We start from the raw sequence: 17,220 nt of genomic DNA, 5'->3' as shown, positions 1-17,220 counted from the left end.
GAGAGTTTCTTCTCTGCTTCAGGAGCCATTACAAGAGTGGCCTGTGGGTCTCCTTGATTCAAAGGAGGAATGCTTGGATGTGGTGCAGGGGGAGATTTCCAAAGAACACGCAGAGATATTCAGGGACACCAAACAGAATGTCAAAGAGGAGGTTGTCTTGCCTGGTAAGGATGCAGCTGCCACACTCAGGTTCACAAAATGTAAAGGGAGGGTAACTGTTCTGTCGCTTTAGTGAGCATCCATGTGGAAGAGGGAGTTGGGGGATTTTCTGCCCCGGTTATCCCTTCTGCTCAACTTACATTTGCCAGGTCTAGGGATCTCTAAGGGCGCAATCCTAACCAACTTTCCAGCACTGGCATAGCTGTGCCTGTGGGGCATGGGCTGCATCCTACAGTTGGGGGGCAATCATGGAGACCTCCTCAAGGTAAGGCAATGTTTGTTCCCTTACATCAGAGCTGCATTGTCCTTAGGTCACAGCTGGATAATGGGTTAGGATTGTGCCCTAGGTGTATTAGTTGTCGGGGTAGAGGGAATTTTGTTGCTCCTGGAATGACTGAGCCCCTGAACCAAAGTCTTGCTTGAATACAGCTGTTCAAGGGACCAGAATTTAGCGTGCTTTGCGTCTGGCCACCTCTAAGGATGAACAGAGGTGGACTAAACCATAAAATGTCCCTTCTGTCACTCACAGGACTTGAAATTTCACGTTCAGCTTCGGTGCTTCTCCTTGAAGAACAGGACATGGGTGAAGATGATTTGAGGAAAGCTCTTGACGTCCAAGTGGAGCAGGTTGGTTTGTGCAGGGCCTGGGCATACACATGGTGGCAGTCTATGTTTTTGTGCTGGAGGTAACCAGGGCCGATCCCTCATGGGGCCAACTGAGGGGTTAGCCTCAGGTAAGAGAAAGCTGGGTGGCACCTCCCTCCCTCCATCCACTTGCCTTTACTGCCTCCTGCGCCTTTGCCATTCCATATGCCTCTTCTTTTTCCAGTTGAGGTTGTGTGAGGGGCAGAATGTGTCACATGGCCAGTCATGAAGGGACAGGATTTGCCACACATCCTTTGGGGCCAGGACGTCTTTGGCAGGCCTTGGGCAGAGCTCTGATTTTCTGGACTCTGCCCCGGGAAATCTTTGTCTGTTTGAGGAGATGCCTTTTGATGCCAGAAGTACCAGAATTCCATTCTTTGCTGTGCTCTATGTTGCATCTGTGAGGGTCTGTTGGATCCTGTTTCTGGTGAACATGTACGCAGGTGTCAGTGTGCACCTGTAGACATTTAAGGCACCATCTGATGCACAGAATTCCATTCTGAACTCTCAGTAAGATACTGCAACTCCCAGTAAGATGCTGACTGTGTTTGTTCTTTGCATTAAAACCAGTGTGCATGACTGGCTACTGGAGAACACATTGTTACAGCAGGCAGAGGCAGGATGGCAACAACGTGTGGAATGCAGGTTGAGGGCTAGACTTGGGAAAGCAAACTGTGGGTGAGAAGGAGGCGTCTTGCAGGCTTCCCATCGCCTGAGACCCACTTAGCTGAATTAATCCCACTTAGGCCGGATTAGCTGAATTCCCATTCCTCAGTACTTGAGACAACACACAGCCCTGTAAAAGATATTTCATACTGATTTATTAATAGAGGTTTGATTATGCATAATCAAAAGGCATTAGGTAATTGTGAGAAAAACTTATAACAGCCTAAAAACATAACTAGCTTCCTAGTTTTAATTACTCCTGTCTCTCCCCTGGTTATTCCAAACATTTGAGAGGAGGCTACGTGGCCCAGGGCTACCTGTCGGACCAGGCACCCGTGACAGAATTTATTTATTTATGTATTTATTTACTTCATTTCTACCCCACCATTCTCCCCAAAGCAACCCAAGGCGACTTAACAACAAAAATTAAAAACAGAATTAAGAACGTGAATTAAAAACAAGATAAAAAACACGTTAATAGCAAGACATTCTGAGAAACAGCGATCAAAGGTGTAAAATGAGCAGACAGCAGCAGTTTATAAGAAAGGCCCAAGCCTGTAACCTGAAGTTAAAGGTGAAAGAGATGTAAAAAAGTAAATGATTTTTAAAAGGCCAGGAACTCAGATGGCAAGTGTAAAGAGAAATGTCTTCAATCCTTGCTGGAATGTTTCAAGAGTGGGAGCAGTTTGTAAATCAAGGGGGAGGGCTTTCCACAGTGTTGGTGCCACTACGGAGAAGGCCTGATTTCTTGCCACTGCCCCACGTACCTCCCTGGGCAGTAGCGCTTGTAAAAAGGCCTTCTCCAATGATCTAAGGGGACGAACTGGATTGTATGGGAGTAATAATATTAAATAATAATAATCCTGTTATTTATATACTGCCTTTCTGGTCATCGGATTACTACTCTGACTTTATTCAAGGCGGTTCACAAAGGCAGGCTATCTCTAAATCCCTGAGGGGATTTTTACAATAACAGAAAGGTCTGGAATCACTTCTGGCCTCCAGTTGCCTCCCACGCTGGCTGACAAGCAGCTCCTTTGTCTCTCACTTGAAGGGCTTCTTTGCTCGCACCAAAGAGCAGGTGGAATAACTCAGCTCAGCTTGCCAGCTGCTTCAAGGTCTTGCCATTCACAGACCTGCTGGTGGCCTTGAACTGGTGACCTTCAGATGTTATCTTTGGGCTAATGGAGGCTCTACCCTCTAGACCAGACCTCCTGTCCGCCAGAGTACATGGTCTCAAAGATACCCTGGCCCAGTGCAGTATAGGGCTGTAAAGGTCAAAACCAGCACCTTGAATTGGGCCCAGAAACAAATGGGCAGACAGTGAAGCTGCTGGAGAAGCGGCCCAACAGAGTCAAACCACCTACCTCCAGTAACTACACGGGCTGCCGCATTTTGCACTAGTTGCAGTTTTTGAACCATCTTCAAGGACAGCCCCACATAGAGAGCATTACAATAATTTAACCTCAATGTCACTGTGGCATGGATTACCGTGGCCAGGTCTGCACAATCCAAGTACAGCCACCCCGGTGAACCAATGGAAGCTGGGCAAAGGCCCCACTGGCCACAACTGCCCCCTGAGAATCCAGCAGCGGCTGTGAGTCCAGGCGGACCCCCAAGCCATCACCCCTCCCTGCTGAGAGGTCCTTCTTATTCCTTAGAAGATGTTGTTAGCCAGTCAGAAGAGCGAGATCCAGACTCTTCCAGAAGGCTGTCTCAATCTCAGGGCTATTCACAGTCACCTGCTCTCACCCCATCCCAGCCAGAGAATCTCAGCTGAACACAATCTCAGCTTAATTAGCACATCCTTCTGCACCTAGTTGTACTGGACTTCTTAAATTGATCCTCTTTGCCACTAAGAAGCAAGATAACCTTCCCATCTCCAAATTAGCAAGATCTGAAAGGATGCCTTCGAGCTCCATACAGGAAGTGGACATGCCCTAGCTTTTGACCCAGACTTCACACCCTAGTTCAATTTTTCTCCCAGAAAAGTGTCTTTCAGTTTCAGGGCCCACCTGGGATATAAGCAGCTGGCAGGAATGGATGTGTGTGGGGGGGGGGCAAGAAAGTTAGCCCCCTCCTCTAGCTTGCCTCCTTGGTATAAAGCTTTCATCCTGTCTCCCATTCACTTATGAATCTTGAGAAGCCATCTAGATTCTCACACACAAGTCCACATTTTAAAAGTACAAAAACATTACTTACAACAAACATACACTCCAACATACATACAGACCCACGGACCATAGGTTGCTCAGCTGTCCCTGCACACCATGGTCAATTCCTTGGAGTGTGCATAGGTACAATTTTTGAAAGCTGAGTCTACCTGAAGTCTTCTGGACTATGGAGTTAAAAGGGCATGAAGTCACATCTGTGAATTAACCCCATTCACAATACAGCACAATCTGAAGTGGGTGGTGGAATGTTTTCCTATGTCCTGCAGGCGATGAACCCCAGGAAGATGGATGTGCCTTTCCACGTGGTTGAGCAGATGCCAATGCAGTCCAGCCAACAGACCACATTCTGGAAAGTTCTGCAGGAGGATGGTGAGAATGTGGCTTCCCTGGGTAAGGACCTGCTCTGCTCCATTCCAGTAAATCCTGTAAAAAAACTGTGCATCACACTTTTATAATTTGAGATATGCACATTTATTTACTGTTCAGAAGGGGATCTATGTACACAACAAACCATGTATGACAGAAATACTGTATGTTTTTAATCATACATGTTGCGGCTAAAATATTGAGAAAGTGATCAGGAAGTGAATGGAAATATGGATGGACGGGCTGCAGGCAGGAAATTTGAAATTTGTAGGTTCCAGCACTTCCTTCTTTCAGTTGGTGCTCTTTCTTTCTCTGCCCTCAGGTGCATCCGTTTTTGCCTCTTCCAGAATTGTTGAGCATGGCAGCCTTTGCCCCTTACAGCCCTGCAGAAGAGGCAGTTGCGGAGGTTTCTGTCCCAGTTTACCCATCCTGCCTTTTGCCAGGTCTAGGAATCTCTATTAGCCATCAGGGCAGAGGGAATTTTAACATGGGTGGCTTGCCATGCTCCCGGGATGACAGGGCCCTTGAAGCCAAGTCCTGCTTGAACACAGCTGTTCAAGGATCTGGCCTTCTTTGCCTCTTGCCACCTCTAAAGATGAACAGAGGTGGACTAAACCATAAAATGTCCCTTCTGTCACTCACAGGACTTGAAATTTCACATGCAGTCTCGGTGCTTCCCCTGGAAGATCAGAACCTGGGTGAAGATGAGCTGAGGAAGACTCTTGGCGTCCAAGTGGAGCAGGTTGGTTTGTGCAGGGCCCAGGCAGACACACGGTGGCAGTCCATGTTTTTCTGTTGGTAACCAAGGCCAATCCCTCATGGGGCCAACTGAGGGGTAACCCTCAGTTAAGAGATGCAGATGGCACCCACCTCCCTCCATCCACTTGCCTTTACTACCTCCTGGGCCTTTTCCACTACATATTCCTCTTCTTTTTCCAATTGATGGTGTGGGAGGGGCAGAGTGTGGCACATGACCAGTAATGAAAGGGCAGCTTTTGCCAGGATATCTTTGGTAGGCCTTGAGGAGACCTCTGATTTTCTGAACTCTGCTCCTGGGAAATCATTGTCTGTTTGAGGAGGTACCTTTTGATGTCAGAGCACTCCCAGAGTTACCATTCTTTGTTGTGCTGTATGTTGCATCTGTAAGGGTCTATTGGATTTTGTTTCTGGTGAACACATATACAGGTGTTAGGATGCGCCTGTTGACATTTAAGGCACCATATGATGCACAGAGTCCCATTCTGAACTCTCAGTAAGATACTGGCATTCTCTATACAGTGTTTCTGAAACTGTGTGTGAGGACCCACTAGGTGGGTCACGAGTCAATTTTAGGTGGGTTTCCATTCATTTCAGTATTTTCTTTTTAATAGACTTGATGCTCCCCTGGTATGTGACTGCATTTGGGGAAATGTTAAAGACCTGTACTTTTAACAAGCTACTGTGTATATTCTTTTAACATTGATACTAAATGGGACTTACCCCTGGGTAAGTGTGGCTAGGATTGCAGCCTAGGAGTATTAAAATTTTTCCTGCTTGACGATGTCACTTCTGTTCATGACATCGCTTTTGGTGGGTCCTGACAGATTCTCATTCTTAAAAGAGTGTCCTAGTGCTAAATGTGTGAGAACCGCTGCTCTATAAGATGCTGTATTTGTAATAATACTAATGTGCATGACTGGCCATTGGAGAACACATTGCTACAGCAGGCAGGGCAGGATGTCAGCAACGTGTGGAAGGCAGGATGAGAGGTAGACTTGGGAAAGGGAACTGTGGGGTGAGAAGGAGGCATCTTGCAGGCTTCCCATCACCTGAGACCCACTTATCCATAAGTGGATTCCATGGGGCTGCCCCTAAATGACATAACCACATGGAAGGAGTACTGATCCAAAGTGCTAAGCTGCATCTGCAGAGTTGGGTCACCAGCATGATTGAGCCAGCAGGTAAATCTACCATGCTGCCCAGTGTATGTAAAATGGCAACCAGTACATAAAATTGCAACACCTGTCCATGGGGCTTTTTCACCCAGGGAAGTGGTATGTCTGTCAAGGCATGCCAAATTCTTTCCCTTGCCTCTGCGTCTGTCCCTTATGATAAAGTCAGGAATTCAGAACCCAGGGCACCCTAGCTTTTCAATACCCCCTTCTCAGGCCCACTATCCCAACCTTACAGTGGGTCAAGGGTTCACATGCCCGATGTAGTTTTCAGGAAACCCCCACACAAGGAATCCAGTCTCTCAGTTTGAGGGTATGGTCCACTGATCTTTTTTTAATTTTTTTTTTAATTAACACACAGAGACATACAAACATATAACATACATTTAGGAGTGCTAAATACCATATACCATTGCTAATTAATCATATCTCCTAATCATCTGCTTTTACCTCTTATTAATTTGTCCGTTTAATTATATAATATACGATGTTCTTTCTAATGCCCTATAGCAGCGGTTTTCAACCGCCGTGCTGCGGTACACTGGTGTGCCGCGAGGCAGCCTCAGGTGTGCCGCGGGGCCAGAGGAGACAGGCAGCAGCCGCACACGTGGGGGAGAAGCGGCTGCTTTGACCCTCACGTGGCAGCCTGCGAGAAAGGAGCAGCTGAGGCTGCTTTGCATCTCCTGCTGCTGAGCGAGAGGAAGGCTGCCTCCTGATCCTCATTTACCTGGGAATAGGCCCAGTTGACTATTATGGGGCTTACTTCTGAGTAGACATGCCTAGGATTGGGTGTTAAGTCCAGGCAGAGAGGTTCGGAGTGAGAAGGAGGGAGGCAGGAGCAGGCAAGCATGTAGGAAGCAAGCGAGTCTACGGAGGCCACCAGCCCAAGAACTGGCTGGCTAAAAGGGTCCTGGTGCTACAGTTGCCTGCAACTCCCCAAAGTTGCCTGCAGCTCCTTGTCTTTTGCCTTTTAGGGAATGGGCATTGGGCCACAATCCTATCCACACTTTCCTGGGAGTAAGCCCCTTGGGGAGTAAACCCCAGGGGCTTACTTCTGAGTAGACATGCCTAAAATCGTGCTCTTGATCTCACTCTTTTTTCTTAAATACAGGAGCAGGCAATTGGCACTTCTCCCCACCCCACTCCTTCCCACAGGCACATTTCCCCCCCCCCAAATCTGATAACCAGGGTTAGCACCTCTCTTACTGTACCTCCCTTCACTCCTCCGTATCTTTCAAAGGTCCAGAATCGCTTTCCTCACATTCTCCCCCAACTCCAGCTGAATCCTGCACTTCTTTCAATCATATCTCTTCATTGCCCCTCACCCACTATGTGCGCAGTCTGACCTCTCTTTGCCAGCACATTCTGGCATTACACTTTCATAACAACATTTATCCTCCTTTCCAGAATCACATATACTCCAGACTTCATAAGAACATAAGAACAACCCCACTGGATCAGGCCATAGGCCCATCTAGTCCAGCTTCCTGTATCTCACAGCGGTCCACCAAATGCCCCAGGGAGCACACCAGACACTTCATACTCTCCAAACTTCTCGTGAGTCTTTGGCTGCAGTACTAACCACACTTTCCTGAGAGTAAGCCCCATTGAACAACATAGGACTTACTTCTGTTTAGACCTGATTAGGATTGTGCCCTTTGTCATGTCATGATTTAATTGCATTAATTATATTAATTAAAAATTAATTGTAATGTAGTAATTTAATGTAAGTGAAAAACAGGGGGTGTGCCTTGACAATTTCAGTGCCTTGTCAGTGTGCCGTGAGCTGAAAAAGGTTGAAAATGGCTGCCCTATACCATATTTTCTAAATATTCACTTTTCTAAATATTCACACACACACACACACACACACACACACACACACACACACATATATATATATATATATATATATATATATATATATACTAATATATATGTAGTCTTTATATTATTTATATATATATTGTTTTTTAAAAATAAGCACATATAAACAATTCTTCCATCTACTTCTCTCCTCATTTATGCATTTCTTATATCATATATAATTTTCCCAAATTCCCTATATTTTCTAAATATTCACTTTCTATCAATCCTCAACTAGTTCAATTACTCATTAATATTAAATAAAAATAATTTCCAAACTATAATGGAACCAACAATCTCTTATAATATATCTTTACCATTCTCCAATCTAATTCTCCAATCTAATTTAATATAAAGCAATTCTTCCACACTTCTACATTTCCAGCAAAAAAAAGTGCAGGTTGGGGACCTTAATGATGCTGTGGGGAAGCCTGCAGCCAGATCAGAAAGCAGGGACTGCATGGAAGGAGAGCGGGTCCAGGCAGGAAATTTACAATTCCATGGTGGCAGCGTGGAGAAGTGGGTCCCGGCCAAGAAGGAGAAGATCGTACAGAGGAGGAAGGAAGGCTGCAAGTGAGGAGTGAGTGCTGTTGCTGGCTGTGTGATCGCCGCGCTGATTGGAGAAGAGTTTGTAGTAGGCGGTGTTTCCTAGTAGACAGTGGGGACAGCAGTGTGCATGCGCATTGCTCTCCATTCAACGGCTGGGCTTGTCTGAGGTACTATGAATGCTGGCTGCAGGGGGCATAATTCATTAAAAAAAAAATAAACTTTATCACTCACTGGTCAGCGCTCAGTGGTAACACAAATGGTCAGCGCTCAATGGTAATGCAAATGTTCAGTGCTTAGTGACAACGCAAATGGTTAGTGCTCAATGGTAAACATTGAAGAAATGATACTGACAATTCCTTCATTTCTTGCAGAAAAATACTACAGTACCTCATTCTACCAGTGCAAGGATGATAAAGCAGAAAAGGCTAGCATATAAAATTCCTTTTAAACTAGAGGTAGTAAAATATGCTAAGGAGCATGGAAACAGAGCAGCGGAGAGACATTTTGGGCCTCCTCCAACTGAAAAAATGATTAGAGAGTGGAGGAAACAGGAGGATCAGCTGCAAAAAGCAGATAAAAGTACCGGTAAGCACACTTTCCGTGGGCATGCTGCAAAGTGGCCACAGTTGGAGGTGGACATGAAAGAATGGATCATACATCACCGGAATAATGGCTTCTCTGTCTCGACAAAAATGATCATATTTGAAGTGAAACGCATTTCTATAGAGAAAGGCATTCAGGATTTTACAGGATCACCATCATGGTGCTACAGATTTATGGGGCGATGTGGTCTTGCTGTGCGGACCAAAACTAGAATTGGGGAAAAAATGCCAAAAGAATATGAATCTAAGATTCTGTTCTTTCATAAATTTGTTATTGATGCTAGGAAGAAAAATGGCTTTGAAATTGGCCAGATTGGGAATATGGATGAAGTCCCGCTAACCTTTGATGAGCCATCTAATAGGACTGTAGATCTGAAGGGTGCCAAAACCATCACTGTGAAAACTTCAGGGCATGAGAAGACCCATTACACAGCTGTGTTGTCCTGCTGTGCCGATGGCACCAAATTGCCACCCATGTTGATTTTTCAAAAGGAAAACATTTCCAAAAGAAGTGATTCCATGAGGAGGAGTTGTACATATACATGAGAGAGGATGGATGGATGAAAATGGAATGAGAATATGGGTTGAAAAGGTGTGGTCCAAACGTCCTGGAGGACTTCTGAAAAAGCCTGCCTTATTAGTGCTTGACCAGTTTAGAGCACATATTAGCGAACCAACAAAAAAGTGCTTCAAAGAAGTGAAGGCTCATCTAGCTGTAATTCCTGGAGATCTTACCAGCCAGTTGCAACCTCTTGATGTTTCCATCAACAAGCCATTTAAGGTCTTAATGAGAGAAGAGTGGAACAAATGGATGGCTGCTGGTAATCATGATCTGACATCTTCTGGACGAATGAAGAGGCCCACCATCACTCAAGTTTGTGAATGGGTGAAAACATCATGGGACTCAGTAAAGGAGGAGATCGTTGTACAGTCATTCAAAAAATGTGGCATTAACAATGCCTTAGATGGAAGTGAAAACGGTACCTTATATGAAGGCAGCAAAGAAAGTGATGTCAGTGATTGTGAGCAAATGAGCTTCACAAATTCTGACTCTAGCAATGATGAGTTCTTGGGGTTTCCAGAAAACTAGAGTACTCAAACCTTTAAGTCTCTCCATTTGTTAATGACAGTGATGATGGTTCTTAATGCCACTGTTGCCTGCTGTTCACTTTACATGGTTCAAATGTTATTCTGTTATAGTTTATTAAATATTTTATTACACTATTTGGTTCAGAATATTTTTTTTCCTGTTTTCCTGCTCTAAAAACTAGGTGCATCTTATGGTCAGGTGCGTCATATGGAGCGAAAAATATGGTAAGTTTGGGCCATTGTTAATTAACTAAATCAATCCTCCAATTTTCTTTAACCGTCAGGTTTCTTTTCTTTCTTGCTCCTGTAATATCTTTAATAATTTATCTCTATAACAAAATCTAATAGATCCACACTTTCTTGTATAAGGTGTGTTCATTCTTCCAGTTAACTGGGATGTTTTTTCTCCTTCTTGTTTCAACAAATTTTGTATTTTTTGCACCCATGTTACTCTGTCCATCTTATCTATCTTGATCTCCATCAGCGCCCCCTCTTCATCCTGTTGATTTCTTTCCGTGTCCGTTCTTCTGATTTCCATGTCTGCTCTTCTGATGGTGATTTCATCCCTCACCATCATCCTTTCCGTTTATCTTCTGCTTGTTTCTTCACATCTTACAACTATTCCTTGCACACACATATCTGTTGGGAGAGAGGCTCCAAACTGGCTTGAATCTGCTGCTCAGCTGCTGTCGATTCATTGCAAGCAGTCTTTCCATATTTGTCAACATCATTTGAATCCAAATTTCTGGAACAGGTTCCATCTTGCAATTTCTCTCTAATCCACAAGATGTCCACAGTGTATTATTCTCCTTACTTTCACCACATCTGTACTGCTCTGCCAGCCAGACATTCCTTACATAGCTCTTGCAGATAACAGTCCAGTGTAGTTAATGGAGAGAGAGACACAAACAAAAGAAACAGTCTCACCGTCTCTAGTATAACAAAATTCTTTCAAGTCTAATAAGAATTATGTCCAAAAACAATTCTGGATTTTAATCCACACACCAAGTTATAGTTGTAGTTATAATCCACCACCGATTTATTCCACTACAAAGAGAGAGAGCACTTTCAACGTCCTTAAAAAGTCTCCCATTAACACCTCCAATGTATCCAGGGCTTTTAGCCAAATCAGTCAGTCAGAACCGGGGACAATATTAACACATACTTATCTTAAATTTCCAGCTTAAATTTTATGCCTCACGCTTTTTGCTCCATATGATATCTTAGCACAGAGCCAGCAGCTTGACTGCAGATCACTGCACCTCCCCCAATGCTGTCCCTGATGGTTAGGTTTTCCTGAGAAGAAAGCCCTACCCCCAGTTGGGCTTTCAATCTCCCAGGTACCTTGCACCGTACAAAGATCTTGTCTCTCCTGACAAAGATCTCTAGATCCTCTTCAGACCTGCAGGTTTTGTCCCTCAGGAGCCCCTGGAGACGTGTCTGTTCGTCCACTGTTGGCTCCTTCTCCTCCCTGGTCCACTGGTCTTAATTGAGGTTTACTATCCCATGCTACCTCAGAGGGAACAAGAAACTCAGATATAACAGAGCAGAATTCTTAGCTGAAATAAACCAAAAACAGAGTACAAGCCTCTTAAGCCTAGGCACTGGCTAGACCACATGTACACAGGCACAACAAGTGAGTACACCACTCCCAGGGTCAACGAGTACCTCTTTCCGGTAATGCTACCACCACCCTAGGAACATCGGTCCCTCAGCTCCAGGGCAGCCAAGGCCCTGGGGACTTCTCCCAGGTCTTGTAGACCCTGGGCTCCCTATACGCTCAGGGACCCACATCTCAAGACTCTGGTATGTAGTAATCCGAGCACTTGGCCAGATTAGCTGATTTCCCATTCCTCAGTACTCGAGACAACACACAGCCCTGTGAAAGATATTCCATACTGATTTATTGAGAAAAAGGTTTGATTACACATAATCAAAAGGCATTAAGTAATTGTGAGAAAAGACTTACAACACACAACAGCCTTAAAAGAAAGCTAGTTTCCTAGTTTTAATTACTACTGTCTCTCCCCTGGTTAATCCAAACATTTGAGAGGAGGCTAGGTGGCCCCGGGCTACCTGTCGGACCAGGCACAGCATTTATTAATTTATGTATTTATGTATGTATACATGCATTTATTTACTTTATTTGTACCCCATCTTTCTCCCCAAAGCAATCCAAGGTGGCTTACAACAAAAATTAAAAACACAATTTAAAACATGAATTAAAAACAAGAAACAAAACACATTAACAGCAAGACATTCTGAGAAACAACGATCAGATAAAAAGGTGTAAAAGGAGCATCATCAAAGATAGGATCTCGAAACACATAGACAAACAGGCCTTGCTGAGGGAGAGTCAGCATGGCTTCTGTAAGGGTAAGTCTTGCCTCACAAACCTTATAGAATTCTTTGAAAAGGTCAACAGGCATGTGGATGTGGGAGAACCCGTGGACATTATATATCTGGACTTTCAGAAGGCGTTTGACATGGTCCCTCACCAAAGGCTACTGAAAAAACTCCACAGTCAGGGAATTAGAGAACAGGTCCTCTCATGGATTGAGCACTGGTTGGAGGCCAGGAAGCAGAGAGTGGGTGTCAATGGGCAATTTTCACAATGGAGAGAGGTGAAAAGCGGTGTGCCCCAAGGATCTGTCCTGGGACTGGTGCTTTTCAACCTCTTCATAAATGACCTGGAGACAGGGTTGAGCAGTGAAGTGGCTAAGTTTGCAGACGACACCAAACTTTTCCGAGTGGTGAAGACCAGAAGTGATTGTGAGGAGCTCCAAAAGGATCTCTCCAGACTGGCAGAATGGGTAGCAAAATGGCAGATGCGCTTCAATGTCAGTAAGTGTAAAGTCATGCACATTGGGGCAAAAAATCAAAACTTCACATATAGGCTGATGGGTTCTGAGCTGTCTGTGACAGATCAGGAGAGAGATCTTGGGGTGGTGGTGGACAGGTCGATGAAAGTGTCGACCCAATGTGCGGCAGCAGTGAAGAAGGCCAATTCTATGCTTGGGATCATTAGGAAGGGTATTGAGAACAAAACGGCTAGTATTATAATGCCGTTGTACAAATCTATGGTAAGGCCACACCTGGAGTATTGTGTCCAGTTCTGGTCGCCACATCTCAAAAAAGACATAGTGGAAATGGAAAAGGTGCAAAAGAGAGCGACTAAGATGAATACGGGGCTGGAGGAAAAATCCATTATGGGGTACAAGCCATGATGTGTATGCACAACCTCCTGATTTTAAAAATGGGTTATGTCAGAATGCCAGATGCAAGGGAGGGCATCAGGATGAGGTCTCTTGTTATCTGGTGTGCTCCCTGGAGCATTTGGTGGGCCGCTGTGAGATACAGGAAGCTGGACTAGATGGGCCTGTGGCCTGATCCAGTGGGGCTGTTCTTATGTTCTTATGAGCAGACAGCAGCAGTTTATGAAAAAGGCCCAAGCCTGTAACCTGATGTTAAAGGTATAAAAAAGGAAATGATGTTTAAAAGACCAGGAACTCAAAAGGCCAGTGTAAAGAGAAATGTCTTCAGGGCTCTCCGGAATGTTTCAAGAGAGGGAGCAGTTCGTAAATCAAGGGGTAGGGAGCTTCACAGTGTTGGTGCCACTACTGAGAAGGCCCTATTTCTTGCCACTGCCCCACGTACCTCCTTGGGCAGTAGCACTTGTAAAAAGGTCTTCTCCAATGACCTAAGGGAACGGGCCAGATTGTATGGGCATATGCGGTCTCGTAAGATACCCTGGCCCAGCGCAGTATAGGGCTGTAAAGGTCAAAACCAGCACCTTGATTTGGGCCTGGAAACAAATGTGCAGCCGCTGCAGAAGTGGCCCAACAGAGTCAAACTGCCTACCTCCAGTATTGCACAGGCCGCTGCATTCTTCACTAATTGCAGTTTTCGAACCATCTTCAAGGGCAGCCCCACATAGAGAGCGTTAAAAATAATCTAACCTCAGTGTCACTGTGGCATGGGTCACTGTGGCCAGATCTGCACAATCCAAGTGTGGCCACCCCTGGCGAACCAGCCAAAGCTGAGCAAAGGTCCCCCCTGGCCACAACTGCCCCCTGAGAATCGAGCAGCGGCTGTGAGTCCAGGTGGACTAATTCCAGAAGGGACGGAGGTTTGTACGGCCGCCCACAATGGTTTTTTGGCTGTATCTTTTGATAGAATACAGATATTACAATATGATTTGTTTCATTACATTCTGCATGAAATTGCACTTTGATTGATATATAACATGATGTTATTATTCCACCAAACTCTGATTTTAGTGATTTTGAAAACTTGTAGAGTCTTACACACACGCACACCCGTGTCAACTTACAAACAACTTATTACAGCAGTTCTCAATCTTTTAGCACCAGGACCCACTTTTTAGAATGACAATCTGTCCAGGACCCATTGGAAGTGATCTCATGGCCAGAAGTGACATCATCAAGCAAATTAAAATAAATAACTATAAATAATTAAATTGAAATAAAAGAAATAATTAAACAAGGGGGAGCCAGCCCTGTCCTACCAAGTGAATTCTCTGTAGTCTGCCTGCAATAACAACCCCCCATAAAGAATCAGTAAGATTTTCAGCCCTTCCCAGTGCCCAGTTGAAAGTTCTTCTATTTCAAGCACATCAAGATAAAGACCCACCTGGCTTTGCAAGTGCAAAATAGAAAACTTTCCCCTTATGAGTTCAAGCCTCTTTTTTTTTGTCCTTTTTAGTGGTGGGGGGAGAGGCTGCCTTCTGGAGCATTTGTTGTGCTCCAGTTCCATTGGATCGGGACTATTCTGGGGCCCTCACATTCTCCTTTGCCTGGCCTGATCACAAGCTGAGGCGCATCTGCCTACTTGCATGTAAACGTGGCCGTGTGGCTTAGTTTTGCTTTCCATCGGGCTCAATACATTTACAGCTGGGAGGGAGGGACCTCCTTCTCTGGTGCTTTTGGGGGGCTGCATTCTTTGGATCAGGACCATTCTGACAATGGAGTCCTGTCAGCCTGCCCTTTCCGACGGACTAAGGCAAGTTCACCTACTCACGAGTAAACGTGGCCACATGGCTTTGTTTCACTTTCCATAGAGCTCAATACATTTGCAGCTGGGAGGCAGGGACCTCCTTGAGTGCTTTTGGGGGGCTGCATTCATTGGATCTGGACCATTCTGGTGTCATTGGACTCCTCTCAGCCTGCCCTTTCCAAGGGACTATGGCAAGTATGCCTATTTGCAAGTAAATGCATGATACAGCTCAGTTTCACTTTCCATAGGGCTCCATGCATTTTTTTTCTGGTTTTTTGACCATAACCTTTGAAGGAAAGGAGCTATTTCACTCTGGATTTTTTAGCTGCATTCCGTTCGAAATTCCACATTCAATGATATATGGCATGATGGGGGTTGCTCCTAAAACCGCGATTTTAGCGTGTCATTCCCCCAGTATGCATCACCCCCCTTGCGTGTCACTGCACCCCCTACACTCCCCTAGCGACGCCACTGGCCGGAGAATCTCAGCTGAATGAAATCTTTGTGTAATTAGCAAATCTTTCTGCACCTAGTTGTACTGGCCTTCTTAAATTGGTCCTCTTAGCCACTAAGTAGCAAGATAACCTTCCCACCTCCAAATTAGCAAGATTCTCACCAGCTGTGAAAGGATGGCTGCAAGCTCCAAACAGGAGGTGAACACGGCCTAGATTTTTACCCAGACTTGACAACCTGGTCCCATTTTTCTCCCAGAAAAGTGTCTTTCAGGTTTCAGGGCCCACCTGGAATATAAGCACCTGGCAGGAATGGATGTGTGAGGGGGCAAGAAAGTGTTTAGCCTCCTTCTCCAGCTTGCCTCCTTGGTATAAAGCTTTGAACCTGTCTCCCATTCACTTATGAATCTTGAGAAGCCATCTAGATTCTCACACATAGGTCCACATTTTACAAGTATGTCCGCGTTACTTAAAACACACATATGCGCTCCAACGTACATACAGGCCCACTCACCATAGCTAGCTCAGCTGTCCCTGCACGCCATGGTCAATTCTTTCGAGTGTTTGCATATACCGTTTTTGAAAGCTGAGTCTACCTGAAGTCTTCCGGATTATGGAGTTAAAAGGGCATGAAGTCACATCTGTGAATTAACCCTATTCCTTGTGCAACAAAATCTGAAGTGGGTGGTGGAATGTTTTCCTATGTCCTGCAGGCAACGAACCCCAAGAAGACGGATGTGTCTTTCCACGTGGTTGAGCAGGTGCCGATGCAGTCCAACCAACAGACCACATTCTGGAAAGTTCTGCAGGAGGATGGTGAGAATGTGGATTCCCTGGGTAAGGACCTGCTCTGCTCCGTTCCAGTAAATGTTGTAAAAAAAACTGCGCATCACACTTTTATAATTTGAGATATGCACATTTATTTACTGTTCAGAAGGGGATCTGTGTACACAACACATCATGAATGACAGAAATACTGTATGTTTTTAATCATACGTGTTGTGGCTAAAATATTGAGAAAGTGATCAAGAAGTGAATGGAAATATGGATGGACGGGCTGCAGCCAAGGAAATTTATAGGTTCCAGCACTTCCTTCTTTTGGGGTGTTGCGCTGCACCCTTCTTTCTGCTGGTACTTTCTTCTTTCTTTCTCTGCCCTCAGGTGCACCCCTTTTTGCCTCTTCCAAAATTGTTGAGCATGGCAGCCTTTGCCCCTTTCTGTAGTACAGTGGTTCCCACATGCACCCTGAACACTGTGCCCTTCTTTGATGGCGCCCTGTCACGGTGGCACTGCACCACAGAAGGATGAGATGGCCGCCACCATGTCCTTGAGATCTTGAGTGGGGCTTCCCCAGCCTTCCTAATGCCTTTGAAAAGCATAAAAAGTCACTTCCAATCTTACGAGAAAACAGAAATTCAGTTATCTGCGCGGGGTATATAATGAGAGATCTTGGGGATGGGGCTCAAGCCTAAACACAGGATTCATGTTTGATTCATACTTTATACAATATTTTTAATTTGTATGGAAAATGGTTTATGCATAAAACACAGTTTGTGATGTTATTTCTTAAGGCAAAAAATGTAAAAAAAAATTTTTGTTGATGCTCAAAGAAGTTCCATACTTGGAAATTCCACATAAGGAGGAATGGACTTTGGGCCTAATCCTATCCAAATTTCCAGGGTTCATGCAGCCCCCAGTTCAGGAA

At 44.9% G+C, this 17,220-nt stretch overlaps 1 long non-coding RNA gene across 1 annotated transcript in view; it reads left to right on the top strand.

Annotated features, from left to right (window-relative positions):
* Positions 1-728: 728 nt before the first annotated feature.
* LOC136640542 (uncharacterized) overlaps positions 729-17,220 on the top strand; it is a 72,150-nt gene continuing 55,658 nt past the window's right edge. The window contains exon 1 of the long non-coding RNA XR_010793800.1: positions 729-786. This is a non-coding gene — a long non-coding RNA (uncharacterized lncRNA). The remainder of the gene's footprint in view (positions 787-17,220) is intronic.

The sequence above is a fragment of the Tiliqua scincoides genome, chromosome 2 (assembly GCF_035046505.1).
Source record: "Tiliqua scincoides isolate rTilSci1 chromosome 2, rTilSci1.hap2, whole genome shotgun sequence".
Taxonomy (NCBI): Eukaryota; Metazoa; Chordata; class Lepidosauria; order Squamata; family Scincidae; genus Tiliqua; species Tiliqua scincoides.
This window is presented reverse-complemented; position numbering and strand designations above follow the sequence as displayed.